Source organism: Eptesicus fuscus, chromosome 5 (genome assembly GCF_027574615.1).
Source record: "Eptesicus fuscus isolate TK198812 chromosome 5, DD_ASM_mEF_20220401, whole genome shotgun sequence".
Classification (NCBI taxonomy): Eukaryota; Metazoa; Chordata; class Mammalia; order Chiroptera; family Vespertilionidae; genus Eptesicus; species Eptesicus fuscus.
The window spans coordinates 13,071,705-13,089,295 of record NC_072477.1 but is presented as its reverse complement, the minus strand read 5'-3'; positions in this window follow the sequence as shown (position 1 = coordinate 13,089,295).

The window sequence follows — 17,591 nt, the reverse complement described above, 5'->3', positions numbered from 1 at the left end:
CTATATACAGAAACCTAACCATCTTAGCTATTTATTCATTCTTATTTAATTTGATCCCAATTTTAAACAAATGCATAATATATGTACATGATATATTTTTATAGGAAAGAGATATTTGCTCTTAATAAAGCTGCTTCCTGCTGCCAGCTTCACACTTAATATCATAATCTTCTGTGACATCACAATTAATTCCTGCGGAGATGATTATAGTAACACGGAGAGGATGATGATTTGGGGAAAGTGTTAAACAGCAGGGCCAGGGCCATTTTTTTTTTTTCTTCTTACAGATTACTACCTTGGTCAGAACAAAACAAAAAAAAAAAAGAGGAAAAGGGTTTCCGCAGAATATTGTAAAATAGTATAAAACAAGATTTGTGTCATTTGTGAAAAGCCATTAACTCTTTAAGCAGTTTTCTGTTGATTGCACCAGCTTAATTACTTACTTAAACAGCCAATGCTTTGTCAGCTCAATCAAATATTTTATTAGTATTGCTTTACATTAAAGTCACAAAAGTGATTTAGACTTATCCCCATCGTTATTGTGAATATTGGCTATCTGTGGATGTTTCACTTTCCAAATACCTCCAACTTTAGACTTAAGAGCAGCAATGAAATAAACTTGGTCTTCACCGAAAGCTTTTATTGCCACTAAAGTTATAAAGAATTGGGTGATAAAGCAAGTGAGGTTTTTTTTGTTTATATAAGCCCTATATTCTTTTGAGAAAATAATTTATCAGTGTCCTTAATTCCAACCGATATACAAGGGTTAAGTACAGGGGATCTGCCTATATACTTTTGCTTAAACATTCATTATATTATTTGACACCCAAATCTCTCTTGATATTTTTATTCATTTACATATATAGAAAGTGAGTACCACTTAGAGTGTGTGTTACTTATAGTCTTATATAAAAAAGGCAGAAATAGGAAGAGAGAGATGCAGATCAAGTTTGACTGTGAAACTAACATTGTTCTCCCCTTGCTTTACCATCTGATGTGTACCCAAGAAGGATATTTGAGTAGCTACAGCTTTTCAGGATTTTTGTTTGCCTAGACTTTCATAGAAGGTCCAACCAAATATATAAGGAGACATAATTTACCAACTCCCTTCACTAATAATTTAAATAAAATTCACATCTCAGCTTAACAGGGGTGCTTTTTTTCTTCTTCTTCAAATTTTGAAAGAAAGGCATAAGTGTGATTTAATTGCCATATAAGCCATACTCGGGCTTGAAGGATTCAAAAGTATCTGCTTTCTTTCTGACAGACTGAGTTATCACTACTAGAAAGCTCAAATGCTACAATCAATCAATAAATGGTTAATTCTTTTCACAATTTTGGGAAAATAAAAACAAAATGAAAAAGTGCATAATCAACTTAAGGACCCTGCAAAGAAGCATTTGCATTTTGTGAGGCTGTCTTTTTAAATAGGAGGAACTTTATTCACAATTACCCAAACTCCATTTTCACTCTGAAAGCTTTTTAGCTTTGAAAATTTCCTAAATTATAATTAATCGATTTAAATCTTGCCTTGATGAAAGAACCCAAGCAGATAAGATTAATTTCTTAGCCTCTAACTATCTAAGTTACCCAAGAGGCTATTCCAAAATGCTCAGCACTCAGACCCCCATCGATTATAATTTATATAAATGATGTGTTTCTCTGCAAAGCTACGGAGGAAGTACAATAGATACACAAATCAGTGGGCTGGTGGGAGCACACAGATCCAGCTCTCTCCACGTGGGCTATTATGAAAGCTGATTTAATTATTTCTTTTAGAAGTTTAATATGCAAAAAGTTAACTTCTAGAAATATTCAGACCATTGCCAGATGGCTATGAAAATTGTTTTTCATTAAATTGGGTTGTTCAAATTTTCCAGGCTCACGAATCCAAAGACAGTTTAATCATAGTCAAAAGGGAATTGTAACTCAGAAAACTAAGCAGAACCCTCTAGCCAGGACTATAATGGTAATTATAATGAAATAAGACCACATGATTGGGAATCAACCTACAAGAAAGTAATTCTAGTCATCCAGAGTCTGACACAGGAGGTTTATCAAAGGCAAAGCTTGTAGAAAATGCATGAATTGTCTGTGGGAGACACTGGGGGTTGGGGCAAGAGTCTACTCTTTGGAAGAGATGAACACGGTATCATCACTGGGTTCAACATGCCCTTGGGTTGGGATTATGGCTTCTTATTTTATATTCATTTACCCAATCAAAGGGACACTGATCAAATATCACATTTATTTTCCAAGTTCAAATACAAAGTGATGTGACTAATTTGAAAACAATCTGCCAGATGAGTGAAAAATTTCACCTGCATTTTTATGAGGAGGTGTCTGGGATGCTTTCCAATTATCAAACTATTTTGGAAATTCCCCTTTGCAGAGCATCTTCAGAATCAGTTTTTAAACAATCTTATCTAATAATAGACAAATATGCAAATTGACCGCACCTTCGCTACACCCAAGCCACGCCCACCAGCCAAGCCACGCCCACCGACCAATCAGGACGAGTATGCAAATTACCCCAACAAAGATGGTGGCTAATTTGCATATCAAGACAGCCTAGAAAGAAGCCAAGAGCTGCAGAAGGGAGCAAAGCTGCGGAGAAGCAAGCAAGCCAGGGGGAGGAGAAGGGAGGAGCAGAGGCGGGGCCGGGGGAGAAGGAAGTTGAGCAGGCGGGGCCGGGGGAGAAGGGAGGAGCGGAGGTGGGGCCAGGGGAGAAGGAAGGAGAGCAGGCTGGAGGAGAAGGGAGAAAAGCAGGGGGGCTGGTGGAGAACTCGGGGCAGGGGACAAGGGAGGAGAGCAGGCAGGGCGGGGTAGAGTGCAGCAGGAAACCCTATTGCAGGATTTTTCCTGCAACGGGAATGCTAGTGTAAGATAATATACTATGACTTTAGATGTAGACATCATAACAGCATTATGACTGAATTCTGGGGGCTGATGAGCACGTTGACAATTTTTATTAATTCTAGAGGCCCAGTGCATAGATTCATGCACCAGTGGGGTCCCTCAGCCTGGCCTGCACACTCTTGCAATCCGGGACCCCTTGGGGATGTCAGATTGCCGGTTACAGCCCAATCCCTGTAGGCCAGGCCAAAGGACCCCACTGGTGCACAAATCCATGCACTGGGCCTCCAGTATGTATATAAGATCTTTGGTTAATCTCTTCCCACCATCCCTCTTCCCCCCTTCTGCCCTTCCCACTGAGATTCATCAGTCTGTTCCATATTTCCATTCCTGTGCATTGAGTGTCTGCCCCCTGGTGGTCAGTGCACATCATAGCTACAGGTCAAATGGTCGAACAGTCGCTTAGGTTTTATATATATCCTATCTAATAAAACAGTAATATGCAAATTGACCGTACCTTCGCTATGCCCACAGCCAATCAGAGCGCACAAGATGGCGGTTAATTTGCATATGCTGAGGGAGGGAGGAGTGAAGAAAGCAGAAAGCATGGTGGCTGCACGGGTGGGCGGTGGCGCAGCTGTGGAGCACGTGGCCATGGTGGCCTCTGAGGCGGTGGCGGGCAGTGTGAGCGGCCGCAACGCGGCCACAGTGGCCACAGCGGTGGCAGCGACGGCGGTGGGCGGGGCGTGCAGTGGAGGCGGCAGGTGGGGCGTGGTGGGTGGTGCGCAAGGCCGTGGTGGCCTTGGAGGTGGTGGTGGCTGCGGGTGGGGCGTGGCAAGGCGGGTGTCGCATGGTGGGGCGGGTGGGCGGGTGGGGCGTGCAGCAGCAGCGTGCGCTGGGCAGGTCGGGGTGATCAGAGGCGGCCACAGAGGCAGCTGTGTCAGCGGGCGCAGAGGGTCGGGAGTGTGGGGCGAGGTGGGCTGGGTTGGGTGGGCGGGACGGGCGGGAGGCGCCCCACCAGTTCGGCCCACCCCGCCCCGCCCGCCGCAGCGGGAGAGGTGGGGGGGGCGGGAGGGAAGCCCACCACCAGAAGTCTTGCAGAAAATATTCCTGCAACGGGTCCCTAATATATATATATATATATATATATATATATATATATATATATATATATATATGTATATATATAGTCGCTTAGGTTATATATATATATATATATATATATATATATATATATATATACATACTAGAGGCCCGATGCATGGAAATTTGTGCAAGAGTAGGCCTTCCTTCCCCCGGCTGCCGGCACTGGCTTCCCTCCAGCACCCAGGACCCGGGCTTCCCACCTCTGGCCAGCAGCAGGCACCCGGGACCCAGACTGGCTTCTGTCCAGCCCTGGCTTCGTCAGGAAGGATGTCCGTAATGATGTCCAGAAGACATCTGGTTTAATTAGCATATTACCCTCTTATTGTTATAGATAGATGTGAAATAGAGCAATTTCAAGGCTATGTAAAAATTGCATAGCAGTTTGGTGTAAGTGCAAACCCCCACAAGAGCCCCTTCACAGCACAATGAAACTGTGAAGTCCTCTGGCATCCTGGTGCAGTTGAGATGTTTGGTGCCCCTTACAGATTGTCAGGACATGTATTGTTTGTGCAAAAATTAGGGCTCTATATGCACACAAAAATAAATATAAACAGGGAATGAATCTTCCCACCAACAAAACATTTAAATAGACCTGATTCATTCTCTACATTTGCAAATACTAATCCCACGTAGAGCCTGGAGTTGCTAAACATTTTAGTAACAAATAAAGATAGAGTCATGATGGAGTCAGCTTAATAACCACCCAAATAATGTCAGGGTTTTGCCATCATTGGAGATACACAGCTTTCCATGAACAATTAATGAAGAGTAGGTACTTGTAGTCTGTGCATTACCTGAATGTTGAGGCAAAGCTTGTGGAAAATTATCAGATTGTCTGGGCACTGAACCAAGCAGGATACTTCTTATCTCTGGAATATTGTGACATGTGCAGAAGACACTTTAGATTGTATTCTCTTAGCTCCACTGGTAAAAAGTTTTATCTGACCTTTGTAAAAAATAATTCAAGTCTGATAACAGAAACTGCTTTCCTTCAACATTCTCTTATATGAATATGGAATCGTAATTCTCATTGAGGAACAAATTTAAACAACAATGAGGTATCATCTCACGCCTGTCAGAATGGCCATCATCAACAATCAACAAATGGTAAGTGCTGGTGAGGATGTGGAGAAAAGGGAACCCTAGTACACTGCTGGCGGGAATACAGACCTGTGAAGCCACTATGAAAAACAGTATGAAGTTCCTCAAAAAATTAAAAAATGGAACTGCCATTTGACCCAGTGATCCCACTTCTAGAAATATATCCTAAGAAACCCAAAACACCAATCAGAAAAAAATTAAGGCACCCCTATGTTCACAGCAGTGCAATTTGCAAGATTGCAAAGATCTAAGACCTAGAAACAGCCCAAGTGTCCATTGGTAGATGAGTGGATAAAAAAGCTGTGGTACATTTACACCATGGAATACTATGCAGCAGTAAAAAAGAAGGGTCTCTTACCCTGTGAGACAGCATGGAGGGACCTGAAGAGTATTATGCTAAGTGAAATAAGCTAGTCAGAGAAAGACAAGTATCACATGATCTCACTTATATGTGGAATCTAATGAACAAAATAAACTGATGAACAAAATATATCAAGAGACATAGAAGCATGGAACAGACTGATGAATCTCAGAGGGAAGGAGTGGGGAGAGATTAACTTGGGAATTTATATGCATATATGCATAGCCCAGGGACACAGACAGTAATGTGGTGAAGGTGTGGAAAGGGTGGATACGGGTGGAGGGGGTCAATAGAGAAAAAAGGGGGGATGGGCGTCTGTAATACTTTCAACAATAAAGATAATTTTTTTAAAAAAATGTTCAGTAATTCTCAATAAATGATTTTGTCATAGTCATAAACATCTTCAATCATTAGTACAAAGATACCTCAACTGGGAGTAGCCCACTGTGTTATTATCATAGTCAAGTTCTGGGGCATTGAAATATGGACAGCCTGGTAAACTTCTACTTATGAACATCTGACTTGAAGGAGGCCTACTTCAACTAGCAGCTGGACGATAATGTATGTAAACTTAAATTCAAAGGATACTCCAATAAAGGAATTAACTGGGACCTATGGCGGTGTGTTGACCCCATGCATGCTTCCATTTATTCTTTTGAAAGCTATTAAAATACACACTTTTAAAGTCAGCATTAGGAAATTAGAAAAATTTCCTAATGGTGATTTTATACTAAGAATTGAGTGAAGGCTTGCCTTAACCAAAAATGATTGCTCCCCTTTCTAAATTTCTTTTGGTAAAAGCCAGGAAGGAATTAACTTACAAATAAGACTGACTTAAAAATATTCCTACATATGCAAAATAAAATAAAAGAGTAATAAGCAGTTAAATTTCATACCAAGTTGCACTACACTTTGGGTGCTTTTCTCTTCCCTCTCCAAGATTTAGTAACTACCTGTTCTATACCTGAAGCCCACTTTGCTTCTAAAATAATAAAGGCAATGAAAACAGCTAAGACTTATTGAGCATTTTCTAATGCCAGCTTCATTGTACTACCGATGTCATTTCATATAATTCTCACAACCACAAGGGGAGGTTGATAATCCTGTTATTCCCATTTATTCAGAGAAGGAAAGCTTTTAAAGAGATTAAGTAACTTGTCCAAGGTCACTAGAGTTAAAGTCAGAGCCTTTAAACTTTACATGGTATCACTTCTTTAAACTTGGCAGCAAACATCAACTTGTCTTACAGCTAGCTTCTTTTTTGTTTATCATGTAAGATTTGAGCGCCAACTCTCAGAAAAGAGGGTTTTATATTATGCTTTTTGGCATTCTTAGCCCCTGGATCCAGGGCTCAATGAATGAATAACCAAATGGTGAATAAATAAGTGACTAAAAATAATTAAAATACCTTTCAGCCAAGGCAAAATTTACTGTTACTTTCAGTTTTTCACATAGATTATTTTTAATGCTTTAAATCTTTGCAGCAAAGAACAGAAGGCTCATATTTTTGTTTTGAAAATACATTCCAGAATGGTATCAGAGGAACAAAGCTAAATATTATTATAATTTGATGTGAGGATAATTTTTTCATGTGATGATAATTTGGAATCCTTCCTCAGAGACAGCCCACAAGCCAGCAAGGCTTACAGAATTGGCTTCAGAAAGTACAAGGGAGACAAGATTGGACCTATTAAGACCTGGGCCTGCACCTCTGGTTGTTTATCTAAATGAAGGAGCTCATTGGTACGTTTGTTGACCTATACAGAAGCTGAATTTTTTTCTAGAAGTATCTAGTTGAAACCAATTTTCTCAGAATAAATACAGTGGGCAAGTGCATCACTGAACCACATTTCTGGTTCTTGCACTCTTAGTAATGGCACAGATTGAACCCTGTGTCCAAGGTCCTATTTGGAAAACTGCTCCATACTACAGAGTCTTAGACATTTGCTCCCAGAAATGATAGACAGTTTCAAATCCTTTAAAAACAATATTTCCTCTCTTAGCACCATTAAGGTTGGTGACTTTTCAAAAAATACTTGTAATTGATTTTTAGAGAGAGAGGAAGGGAGAGGAGAGAGAGAGAGAGAAACATTAATGTGAGAGCAAAACATCCATCAGCTGCCTCCTGCATACCCCCCTACTGGGCATCAAGCCCAAAACCCTGCCATGTGCCCAGACCAGGAATTGAGCCTGCAAACTTTTGGTGCACTGGACAATGCCCAACCAAGTGAGACACATCAGCCAGGGCAAGATTAGTGGCTTTTAAAATAATTTAATATTTGTCAAACACCTAAAGCTCCTTGAAACATTAATATAAATATGAAAATCACCCACAAGGTAGGCAATAAATGCAAATGACCCTTAATGAAAAGGGAAATGAATCTTGAATTAGGCACAAAGTAAATTAGGCTATTTACCTTATTTGAATAGAATTTGCAAACACTAATCATAGAAGTTTTTCAGTTTCAGTTATTTCTAAACAAAACTTAAAAAAACCTTTTTAGTGCTTTTCAATAGTTGATGGTAAAAATCTGCACACAGAAATAACATTGAGCTAACAATGAGATTAATTTTCAGACTTTTTTTTCCCCATGAAATGTAGGTCTTGAACTGATGTACATCACTCAGTAGAGGCTGGGACAGAGCAGCCACCAAATATCAGATTTGGTGATGAGTATTTACTGGAACTTCTTTGTGTTTATCTCTAAGGTTGTCAATTGCCTTACACCTCTTGGTGTTGAGACACATTTGCAGTTACATTTGTCACAGTCTTGGAACTGTGTCCTAAAGTTTAGTTAAAAGACATAATAAGCTAGGCCAACCTCTCAGAAGTTTGGATGCTTATCTGCACTCCATTAAAAAAATCTAAATGGCTTTTGATATAATATTCTGACACTTTCCATTTAGATCTTGTTTGAAAGAGCAAGGGCAGAGGCAATCAAAAATAAAATAAAAATGTGGGGGGGGGAGAATAAATATTGAAACTTTATGCGCATAAAAGATTTAAATTAAATTTGTGCTGAAGGTCTGAAGAGTGCCCTGATGGAAACTCTGCCTAGCTACTGCTGTAGCCAAACCATTTTCCCTGTCTAGCTGAGAAGTGCACATGTGATAAGGTTAGCCAAAATTCTTGTCTATGCAGACTGTCTATTCCGCAAGTCTCTAACAAGGTGGAATATCAGAGTTAAGACCCTTTTATCTTTCTTTTCTCTCATTTGTTTTTAAACAAGTTCCTGTTTTTACAAGTTCGATTAAAATGGAACAGAACTTGCACAACAAAGACAAGCCACGTCCCCTCATCCTCATGACCCATCCTACCCACCTTATACTAGCACTGCTGATGCTGCTCCTCCTTGCTCAGCGCGGCGCTCACTCCATGTTGTGATGGTGATAAAGGCATACCCAGGGTTGGGTAAGGGAAAACTTGGCCTCAGCATTTAAATGTACCCGGTGGGTGTTTGGGAATCTTTTTTTTTTTAATTCTTTATTGTTGAAAGTAGTGCATATGTCCCCTTTTCCCCTCATTGACCTCTCCCAGCCCACCCCTGAGCCCCAGCCCAGGCCTTCAACCCCCTATTGTCTGTGTCCATTTAGGGTCTGATTGTTTCTTCTACATTCCAATACTTTACATAGACTAATGTTGATCCAATGGAAGGATCGGGAATTAGGAGATGAGATGACTCTCTGAAAAGGAAGAATAATAGAAATAATAGAAATCAGATCATAATGTATACACTGAAATATTACACAGGCATTCAGCTTAAGGAGTGATTGGTAAATAATCACTGGAATGGTTGGAGAAAAATATTTAGCATGTGTTTGACTATCACTGACGGACCCTAACTACTCAGTAAGTGTTAATACAGGAATGAGTGATTGAATGCATAAATAAATGATAATCAATAAAAAGGTCATTCCATCTTTGTATTCACAGTTACTCTATCTAATTATGATTTGAGGAAACAGTGTTGTAATTGGGATGAAAAATAGATAATCAACACAGTCCTTTAATGAATAGAATGCAGCACTTTTTTACTTAGAATGTTTTAATTACTATATCTTTAACTATAGTTGTTATTACAAAATGTTCTAAGCTACAGAAACCACATAAAATAAGTAAACAAATCCTGAGCACATAATTAACATGTTACTATGTCATAGGCATTCCATCCCTTTCTGTTCCTTATATTATGTTGATGTCATTCACTGTAAGTATTTCCTTGGAGCCCAGAATGTGCCAGGTACTATTTTATAAGTTAGAGATACACAAGGAACAAGATGAACAGGTACCTCTGGGGGAAAATTAAGAAACAACCAATAACCAAAATAAATAAATAAATATAGAAACAATGTCATTTCAGAACATAATAAGTAATACAAAAACAATGTGCTATGGTAAAGTTAACTGAGAATAATTGGTGTTTCTTAATTAGAACAGGTGTTTCAGGAGAGACTATCTAAAGAGGTGATAATTAAATGTTTGACCTAGACAACAATACAGTCTAGAAACTTCCCTTTGGTGCCTGATTTTGTCATGGATGTCCTACTGCTAAATTCACACCTACCTTGATAATCTCCAAAAACCACTGCTAGGCTTGACTGAGAAAGAATTCCTCAGAAGGACTTTTAAGACTATACTTGCTCCTTATTTTGTGGATCTTCCAATGCTGTCAGATTTCAGGCTTCTTTTATTTTGACGTTCCTAGATGCATTTTTTTTTTCTTTCCACTAGTTAATTGAGGACATGTCTGCCATTTTTCAGCGGTTGTGCCAGACTCATGGGCACAGTGGGATACTCATCTTCTACATTTGTGTTTCTTGTCAAAAGCAAACAAACAAAAATACCCAAGTTGTTGAAATTGCTGAAGCAGACCACTATCTTTATAGCTGTAGAAAAAATATTCCTTCACATTTTATAAAAACATTTGGTTTATTAATATTAATAATATTAAAAATATTATTTAGCATATCAGATTTTAAAAATATTAATTAGCATATCAGATTTATTTTACACCCACCTTGTATAAGACATAAGTAGGTCATCTGTCTAATGAAAGTATATCAGTAATAAACTATATGCATTGGTGTATCATATGAGGTAAAACAATTACTTGATTTCATTTAGTAAGCACTTCTTAGTTTATTTTGTATGTAGTCAGATTGACTTCTCCAAAAAATAGACTGCTTGTAAGAGAAATCCTTAGTTGGAAATGAAGCCTTCTGACAGTCTAATGCTTCCTGATTTAGTGCTGCTGCCATGAATGACACCTGGGATGTGAGGCTAAAGCCATATGCAATAAAATGACATTCATCCAGTGGCACATCCCCCCCTGCTTTCAAGACACTATCTCTGTTGTCACACACACACACACACACACACACACACACACACACACACACACATACAATGATTTTCACTCATACACAAAAAGAAAACCAAAACACATAAACACAAAATTACAAACAAAAGAACAGGAAAGACACACATACACCATTACTTTCACAAAAAGAAAAACAAAACATAGAAACACAAAAATGCAAACAAAAGAACAGGAAAGACTCTCTCTCTCTCTCTCTCTCTCTCTCTCTCTCTCTCTCTCTCTCTCTCTCTCTCCTCTCTCTCTCTGATGCACACACATCATTAACCCACAGGATTGAAGAGTTTAAAGCATAGCTTCTTTTAGCTTACAGAACAAATGCAGCCATCCTTAGACCTCTAAAGTTTTTAAATAGTACATTATATGATGGTTTCTTTGACAGTACCTAAAAGAGCCTCATGCTGACTTCAACTCGAACACTTACAGATTTTTTTCTTCTTCCTCTTCATTTGGCAATGTAATCACTCATTACCACGTCTGGCAGCTCTTGTATTGGTAACTTGAAATGTAATGTAGTCGGTTCATTTCCCTCAGCAGGTCTCATAATGTCCTCCTTTCTTCTGTCCATCGAGCACTCAGAGCTTCAAGGAAGCGTAGTTCATGTCCATCGATGCTTCCCTATTTTCTGTCAATAATTCAATTGCTTGAATACAAACATACAAATATGCATATAATTACAGAATTGAATAATTAATTAGGACAACAAAAGTTCAGGTAAGCCTTATCTGAAGAAGTAACACTTAGGTTGGGACCAGGTGAGGAGCTGGGGAAAGAACATTCCAGTTAGGCGGAAGAGCAGAAAATAAACAAACCCCAGTGTGGCTGGTGATCAGGGAGCAGAAGGAAGTCCTCCAGCCATAATTCTAGAGGGGAATGCAGAAGCCACATCTTGTGGGTATTTGTAGGACAAGCTATATAGTTAAAATTTTATTCTAAGTGTTAAAAGATGAACTGAGATGTGAATTATGAAGAATTTACTTTGGTAAACATTGATTCCAATTGGGCAATGCCAAATTGGATGTGGTTAGGAGCACTTCACCCACCGGAGCTAGGGACAAGGTGTTTTTGTTTTTTGGTGTTTTTTTTTTCATTAGTTTTGAGAGAGAGAAACATTGATTTGTTGTCGCACTTATTTATGCACTCATTGGTTTGATTCTTGCATGTGTCCTGACCAGGGACTGAACTGCAACCTTGATATATGTGGACAATACTCCAACCAACTGAGCTACTGAGCCAGGGCCAGGAGCAAGGGTTTTATAGAGAAGATGGGGAAGCAGAGCAAGGACATTATTTTGACTGGCTATGATTTAAGTGGTTACATTATTTGGGAAAGTCTACTTGGCTGTTTGTGATTGGTTTTCTTTTTCACCTTGAGACATTTATAGGAATTGACTCTGGCTTCGGTTTTGGTTTGCTTATGTAGGTGACTAAGGCATTAGAACCACCTCAGTTTAATGCCTTATTGTTTGGTTATTTTAACACAAATGTAATGGGAAGTCAGTTAAGGAAATTATAGAGAAGAGTAGAATTTTATATGGTAAAATGATGCCACCTCAATCAAGCTCTCACTGTTCTCTTCTTTTCCACATTGCTTCCAAGTTAACCAACTTCAAAGAAAGTTTCTGGTTCACTTTATTAAACTCTTATAATCTCAACCACTGCTCTTCATGGAGAGCTTGCTGTGTGCATCTCAACATATATGACCACTGTTTGCTGCTACAGAAACTCTGCTGATGGAGGAATTAATATTCTCACCTTAAAGATAAGGGAACTCATGGCTGTATAGTTAAATAGCTTCCCACTTTACTCCAGGTTTGCCTGACTCCCAAGCTTGGTATAAGACATTATCTATTCTCTTCCCAAATCACATTGTCCCCCTTGCCACCTCAATTGCATTTGAACTCATAAATGTCTTCTATAAAGCCTATCTGACTACATTCATACATCCACATTGATCTCCCTCTATTCCCATTAAAAATAACTTTGTAGAATTTGTTTCCTTACCCACCCATCCCTACCTCTGACCTCTTACCATGTATAACAGGCTTATTCTATCACCTTGGATGATAAAATATGTTCTAGAAAAACCGCTGATCAACAGAGAAGCTCAGCTTCAGTCACACTACCTCCACTACTTGGGCCTCACTGAGCCTCACAAAGTCATATTTAAAATAGAAATGGTAATCTTCAGCTTACCTACCCTCCAGGAATGAAGTAAGGAGTCCATTAAATATTGTACATGGAGATTCTCTCTCTCTCTCTCTTTAAGTAATTCTTTTTAAAAATTATATTTTTTATTGATTTCAGAGAGGAAGGGAGAGGGAGAGAGAGAGAGAGAGAGAGAGAGAGAGAGAGAGAGAGAGAGAAACATCAGTGATGAGAGAGAATCATTGATTGGCTGCCTTCTGCATGCCCACTACTGGGGATCAAGCCCACAACCCTGGCATGTGCCCTTAACCAGAAGGATGGAACCTGGGACCCTTCCGTCCACAGGCTAAAGCTCTATCCACTGAGCAAAACTGGCTATGGCTGGAGACTCTCTTTTAACTCTAGAGGATATCTTGTTTTAGACTTTTAAAAAATGTTTGTCTTGAGAGCTACAACTGGTTCCCCATCCTCCTTCTGTCCAAATGCTACCATGTCGAAGAACTGAGAACAAGGAAGTGTTGTGAATGCTAACTGCTGTTATCCTGTGTGCACTCTCCTGTCCATACCTAAGTAAAAATAAATTTGGACCTTTTCTCACGTTTTCCATGTATGGGTAGGCTATCATTGGTGCAAAATCTGTAGAAGAATCATATTTCTGCTATCTGCATCCTCACCAGGCCTTCCATGTTGCCACGAGAAAAGCAAAGCCCAGTGGGTCAGAGAACAGGCCCAAGCAACAGGCAGGTCTGAGTTGGAATCCTGGCTCTTGTACTTACTATCTGGATAATATTGAGCAAAAACATGAACTCTCTTAGCCTTAGTTTTCTCATCTTTCAAATGGGATTGTTAATTACATCTTGTCCCTTGAGTTGTTGTGAAATTTAAGTCAGGAAAAGCATGGGTAACATGGTGTCTGGCTTTCTATTAACTGTTAGTATGATCATCCTTCTAGGTATAAATATTATAGTGCCCATCTGTGTATTTCATTATCATTAGTTTCCTGGAAGTTCCGTTAATGTGCATTTGCTAAATAATTCAATGTATCATCTATTCCTTAGGACTTTTCTATGTAACAGCCATTTTAAGCAATCGAGCTGATCAGATTTTCTCTAACAGATTTCCAATCAGCCTAAGGTAAACGGTAGCCAGGTTGCCTGAAGCCTTCGATGAAAGAAATTGCATTCTGTTTTGTCAGCTGACAATGCCATTTCCCACAGACTACAAGCAGTCTAATTACATTTAATGACTTTTATCAGTTTTTAATCACTGTATTTTAGTGTACTTAATAATTTAAAAGTCATTACTTATATCAAGTCTTATTGTTCATGGAATATAGAAATAGCCCAGCTGCAGAAGTAAAGATAGAGATTGCATTACTGGTTGATTTGCTTGAGATGAATGGTGCCTTTTGTAACACTGCGTAAGCAGAGTATGGAATTGTTCCCACGTGACCATGCAAAGAATGCACCTGTAATTGATTTAGGTTGCCTTCCTTAACCTCTGAAACATTTAAACTAGATATTAACTATCTTATAGTACTACGATAAAATCATCACAAACTTTACATTGTCAATATTTTGAATCTTCTTACCATAAATTAATAACATAGAAAATTTAGGGATAAAATATTAAGTACTTTAGACAAGGAGGGCTTTGGAAAACACTTTACCAAAAAAATCTATATTGCTTTGGAACTATATTAATAAATTTGATTTAAGAAGATTTAATCATGTCAGTTCTTATTTAAATTCATGGGATTAAACTGAAGGCTGGAACTGAGAATAGAGGGTTGGTTTGTATTTTAAAGACATTGTGAACATAATTTGGTGTCTAGATCTTTTGTAATTGAAGAGTTTAGTTCATTAAGCAGGTTGTCTTTAGAGCTAGTGAGACAGAGCCTACCATTACTTTAGAATTTCTTAGAACACTGAAGTCAACTTTGCCAAGAAGTTCTTTGAAACTTTTAACTTTCAACTCGAGGGCATTGATAGACACCTACAACAGGAATAGGGATTCCAGAGCTTAACTGTGTCCAAGCCTCACAGGCAACTGTCCACTGAGGAACACAACTGATTTAGCCCGTCTCTGGTGCTCTGATCTTTGTCCTATCCCACAGCCTGAACTGGCATGTGCGAATTCTCTTCCTTAACAATGGATTGGGGGTTTGGACAGTCTGCTATCAAAACCAAATTCTTCCCACCGGTAGCTGCGTAACACTGGAGAAGTTATTTTATTCCTCTTTTACTTCCATTTCTTAATCTGTAGAGTTAAGATAATATTTATGTTTATGTTAGGAGATTTTGTGAGTATAAAATAAGACAATCTATGTAACTTAAGGTAGTGTGTGTCTAATAAATGTTCACCATTGTTATAATATTCTTATTTATATTAGTAATGTTTTTAATTGATCTTAGAGAGAACAGAGGAAAAGAGAGAGAGAGGCAATCAGTTGCTTCTCATACTCACCCCCACCAGGATCAAACCCACAACTTGAGTATGTGCCCTGACCAGGAATCAAGGCTGACACCTTTTGGTGTACAGAACAGTGTTCCAACCAACTGAGCCACACCAGCCAGGGCTTATTTTTATTATTGACTAGTGGCCCGGTGCACAAAATTTGTGGACATTAAAAGGGAATTAATTAGAGGAAATATTTTAATATTTCTATTTGCCCTTTCTCTATAATAGAAGTGTCAGAGGTGAAAGAAAATTAGTAAAATGTATATGAAAATCTCCCTCCTATCAGAATCTGGGGCGTGCCTCGGGACCTAGAGTCAAGTCCCCGCCCACTACCCGCATGCACTTCAAAAACGCAGGAGACCCATACCCGGCCGGCCCCACCCCCATTGGGTGAGACCCAGCCCCACCCAGCCCCACCCCTGTCAAGCCCTTCCGGGCAGGGGGCACAGCCTCAGGTCCCCCAGCTGGGCACTGTGTGGGGGTTGTGGCCTGAGGTCCCATATCAAGCCCCGCCAGGTGTGGGGCATGGCCTGAGGTCCCCCATCAAGCTTTGCCGGGCGGGGGGACACTGCCTGAGGTCCCCCATCAAGCCTCGTGAGGCAAGGGGCACAGCCTGAGGTTCCCCATCAAGTCCTGCTGGGCGAGGGGCGCAGCCTGAGGTCCCTGTCAAGCCCCGCAGGGCAGGAAGCTTGACCTGAGGTCCCTCGCCCTGGCCAGGTGCCATGTAGCCTCAGGTCCCTGCTGTTCAGTTGTGACGTTATGGCATCCCGGCTAATTTGCATAGTCCTCTATTATATAGATAGATATGTAAAAAACACCAGTAAGAAGGTGGAAATTGCAGAAAACAAAATAGTCTGCTAAGAGGAGTCAGATTTAAAAGGTAGCATTTCTAAAAGTGTCAGTTTCTTCATCTGGAAAATTGGGAATAATTATATTGTCTACTTCTGAGTTGTCTCAAGGATTCAGTGAAATAGTGCATTAAAGCATTTAATCCAGTGCATTGCACATTGTAAACATTTGAAAAATGGTAGCTATTATGATGACGGCAGTGGTAAATAGAATGACATGAGATCAGGGTTATTATCCGTGGAGGAAGCTGGTTGCAATGTTCAGACTACAGGCAGGGAAACCCTTGAAAGGAATGCTGCATCTGTCACTGTCTCACAAAAACATAAAGGAAATTGTCGATCCTCATCTGCTTAAAGCCCCGTACGCCCTTCCCATCGCTGTATCTGAGTCTTTCCCAAATTTGTCATTCAGGTGCCGCTTTCACATATCTTGGCATGCGGTACACTTCCTGACTTTGTCTCCTGCTAAGGAAAAATGTTCAGTAACATGTTCGAGCCTGAGTTATATTTTTCCCAAACACACACACACACAGAAACAAATTTGTAGCTATCAGAGTTAGAAATCAGATCATGTATGCACCAAGGAAAATCCTGCTTGATAGCATGTGTTCTCTTTGGGGAAAACACTGAAACTAACCTCTATTAGTCGCTCCCATCACTGTTGCACGTCAGATCTAATAAAGTGAGGTTCCGAGAACGAGCAGAGCGGTCACACTGAATTCGGTTATTTTGGTCGATTTGTCAACTGTGGCTGTTTGTTGGTTCTCAAAGCCCTTTCCCTCCAGGCAGCCAGTCCTGGAAAACATTCCAAGATCTTAACGTGTTACAAGCAGCTCAGAACTTGCATAATGTTTTCCTTATCTCACTTATTGTGCATGGATGTATGTTATTAGTGTTGCTGTGTATAGTGTGGGCATATGTATATGTATCTTATTATTGTTTTAGTTTGTGTTGCCTAGGCAGATGAAATCAGGATGAGATACTTTGAAATGTGGGCCTAAGGCTTCTATAGAAAACTGAGGTAAAGGACTGAAGTTAGTATTTCCAGAGACCCACTCCTTCCCCCAATCTCTTCTTGTTATTGTTTTCCTTCTTGAAAATGGAAGTAAAGTTGAGTCATTCAGCTCCAGTGGTTCAGGTAATTTTCTCACCTTCACCCTTCACTCTGAAATAGAGGCGATTAATGGTTACAACTCCTAGTAGCCGGCGAGATAAGAAAGATGGACTAAGACAAGGACGGGCATAAAACAGCTCATTAAAGCCTTGGTCTGCCCCCTCTTGGCTCTGAGAGCC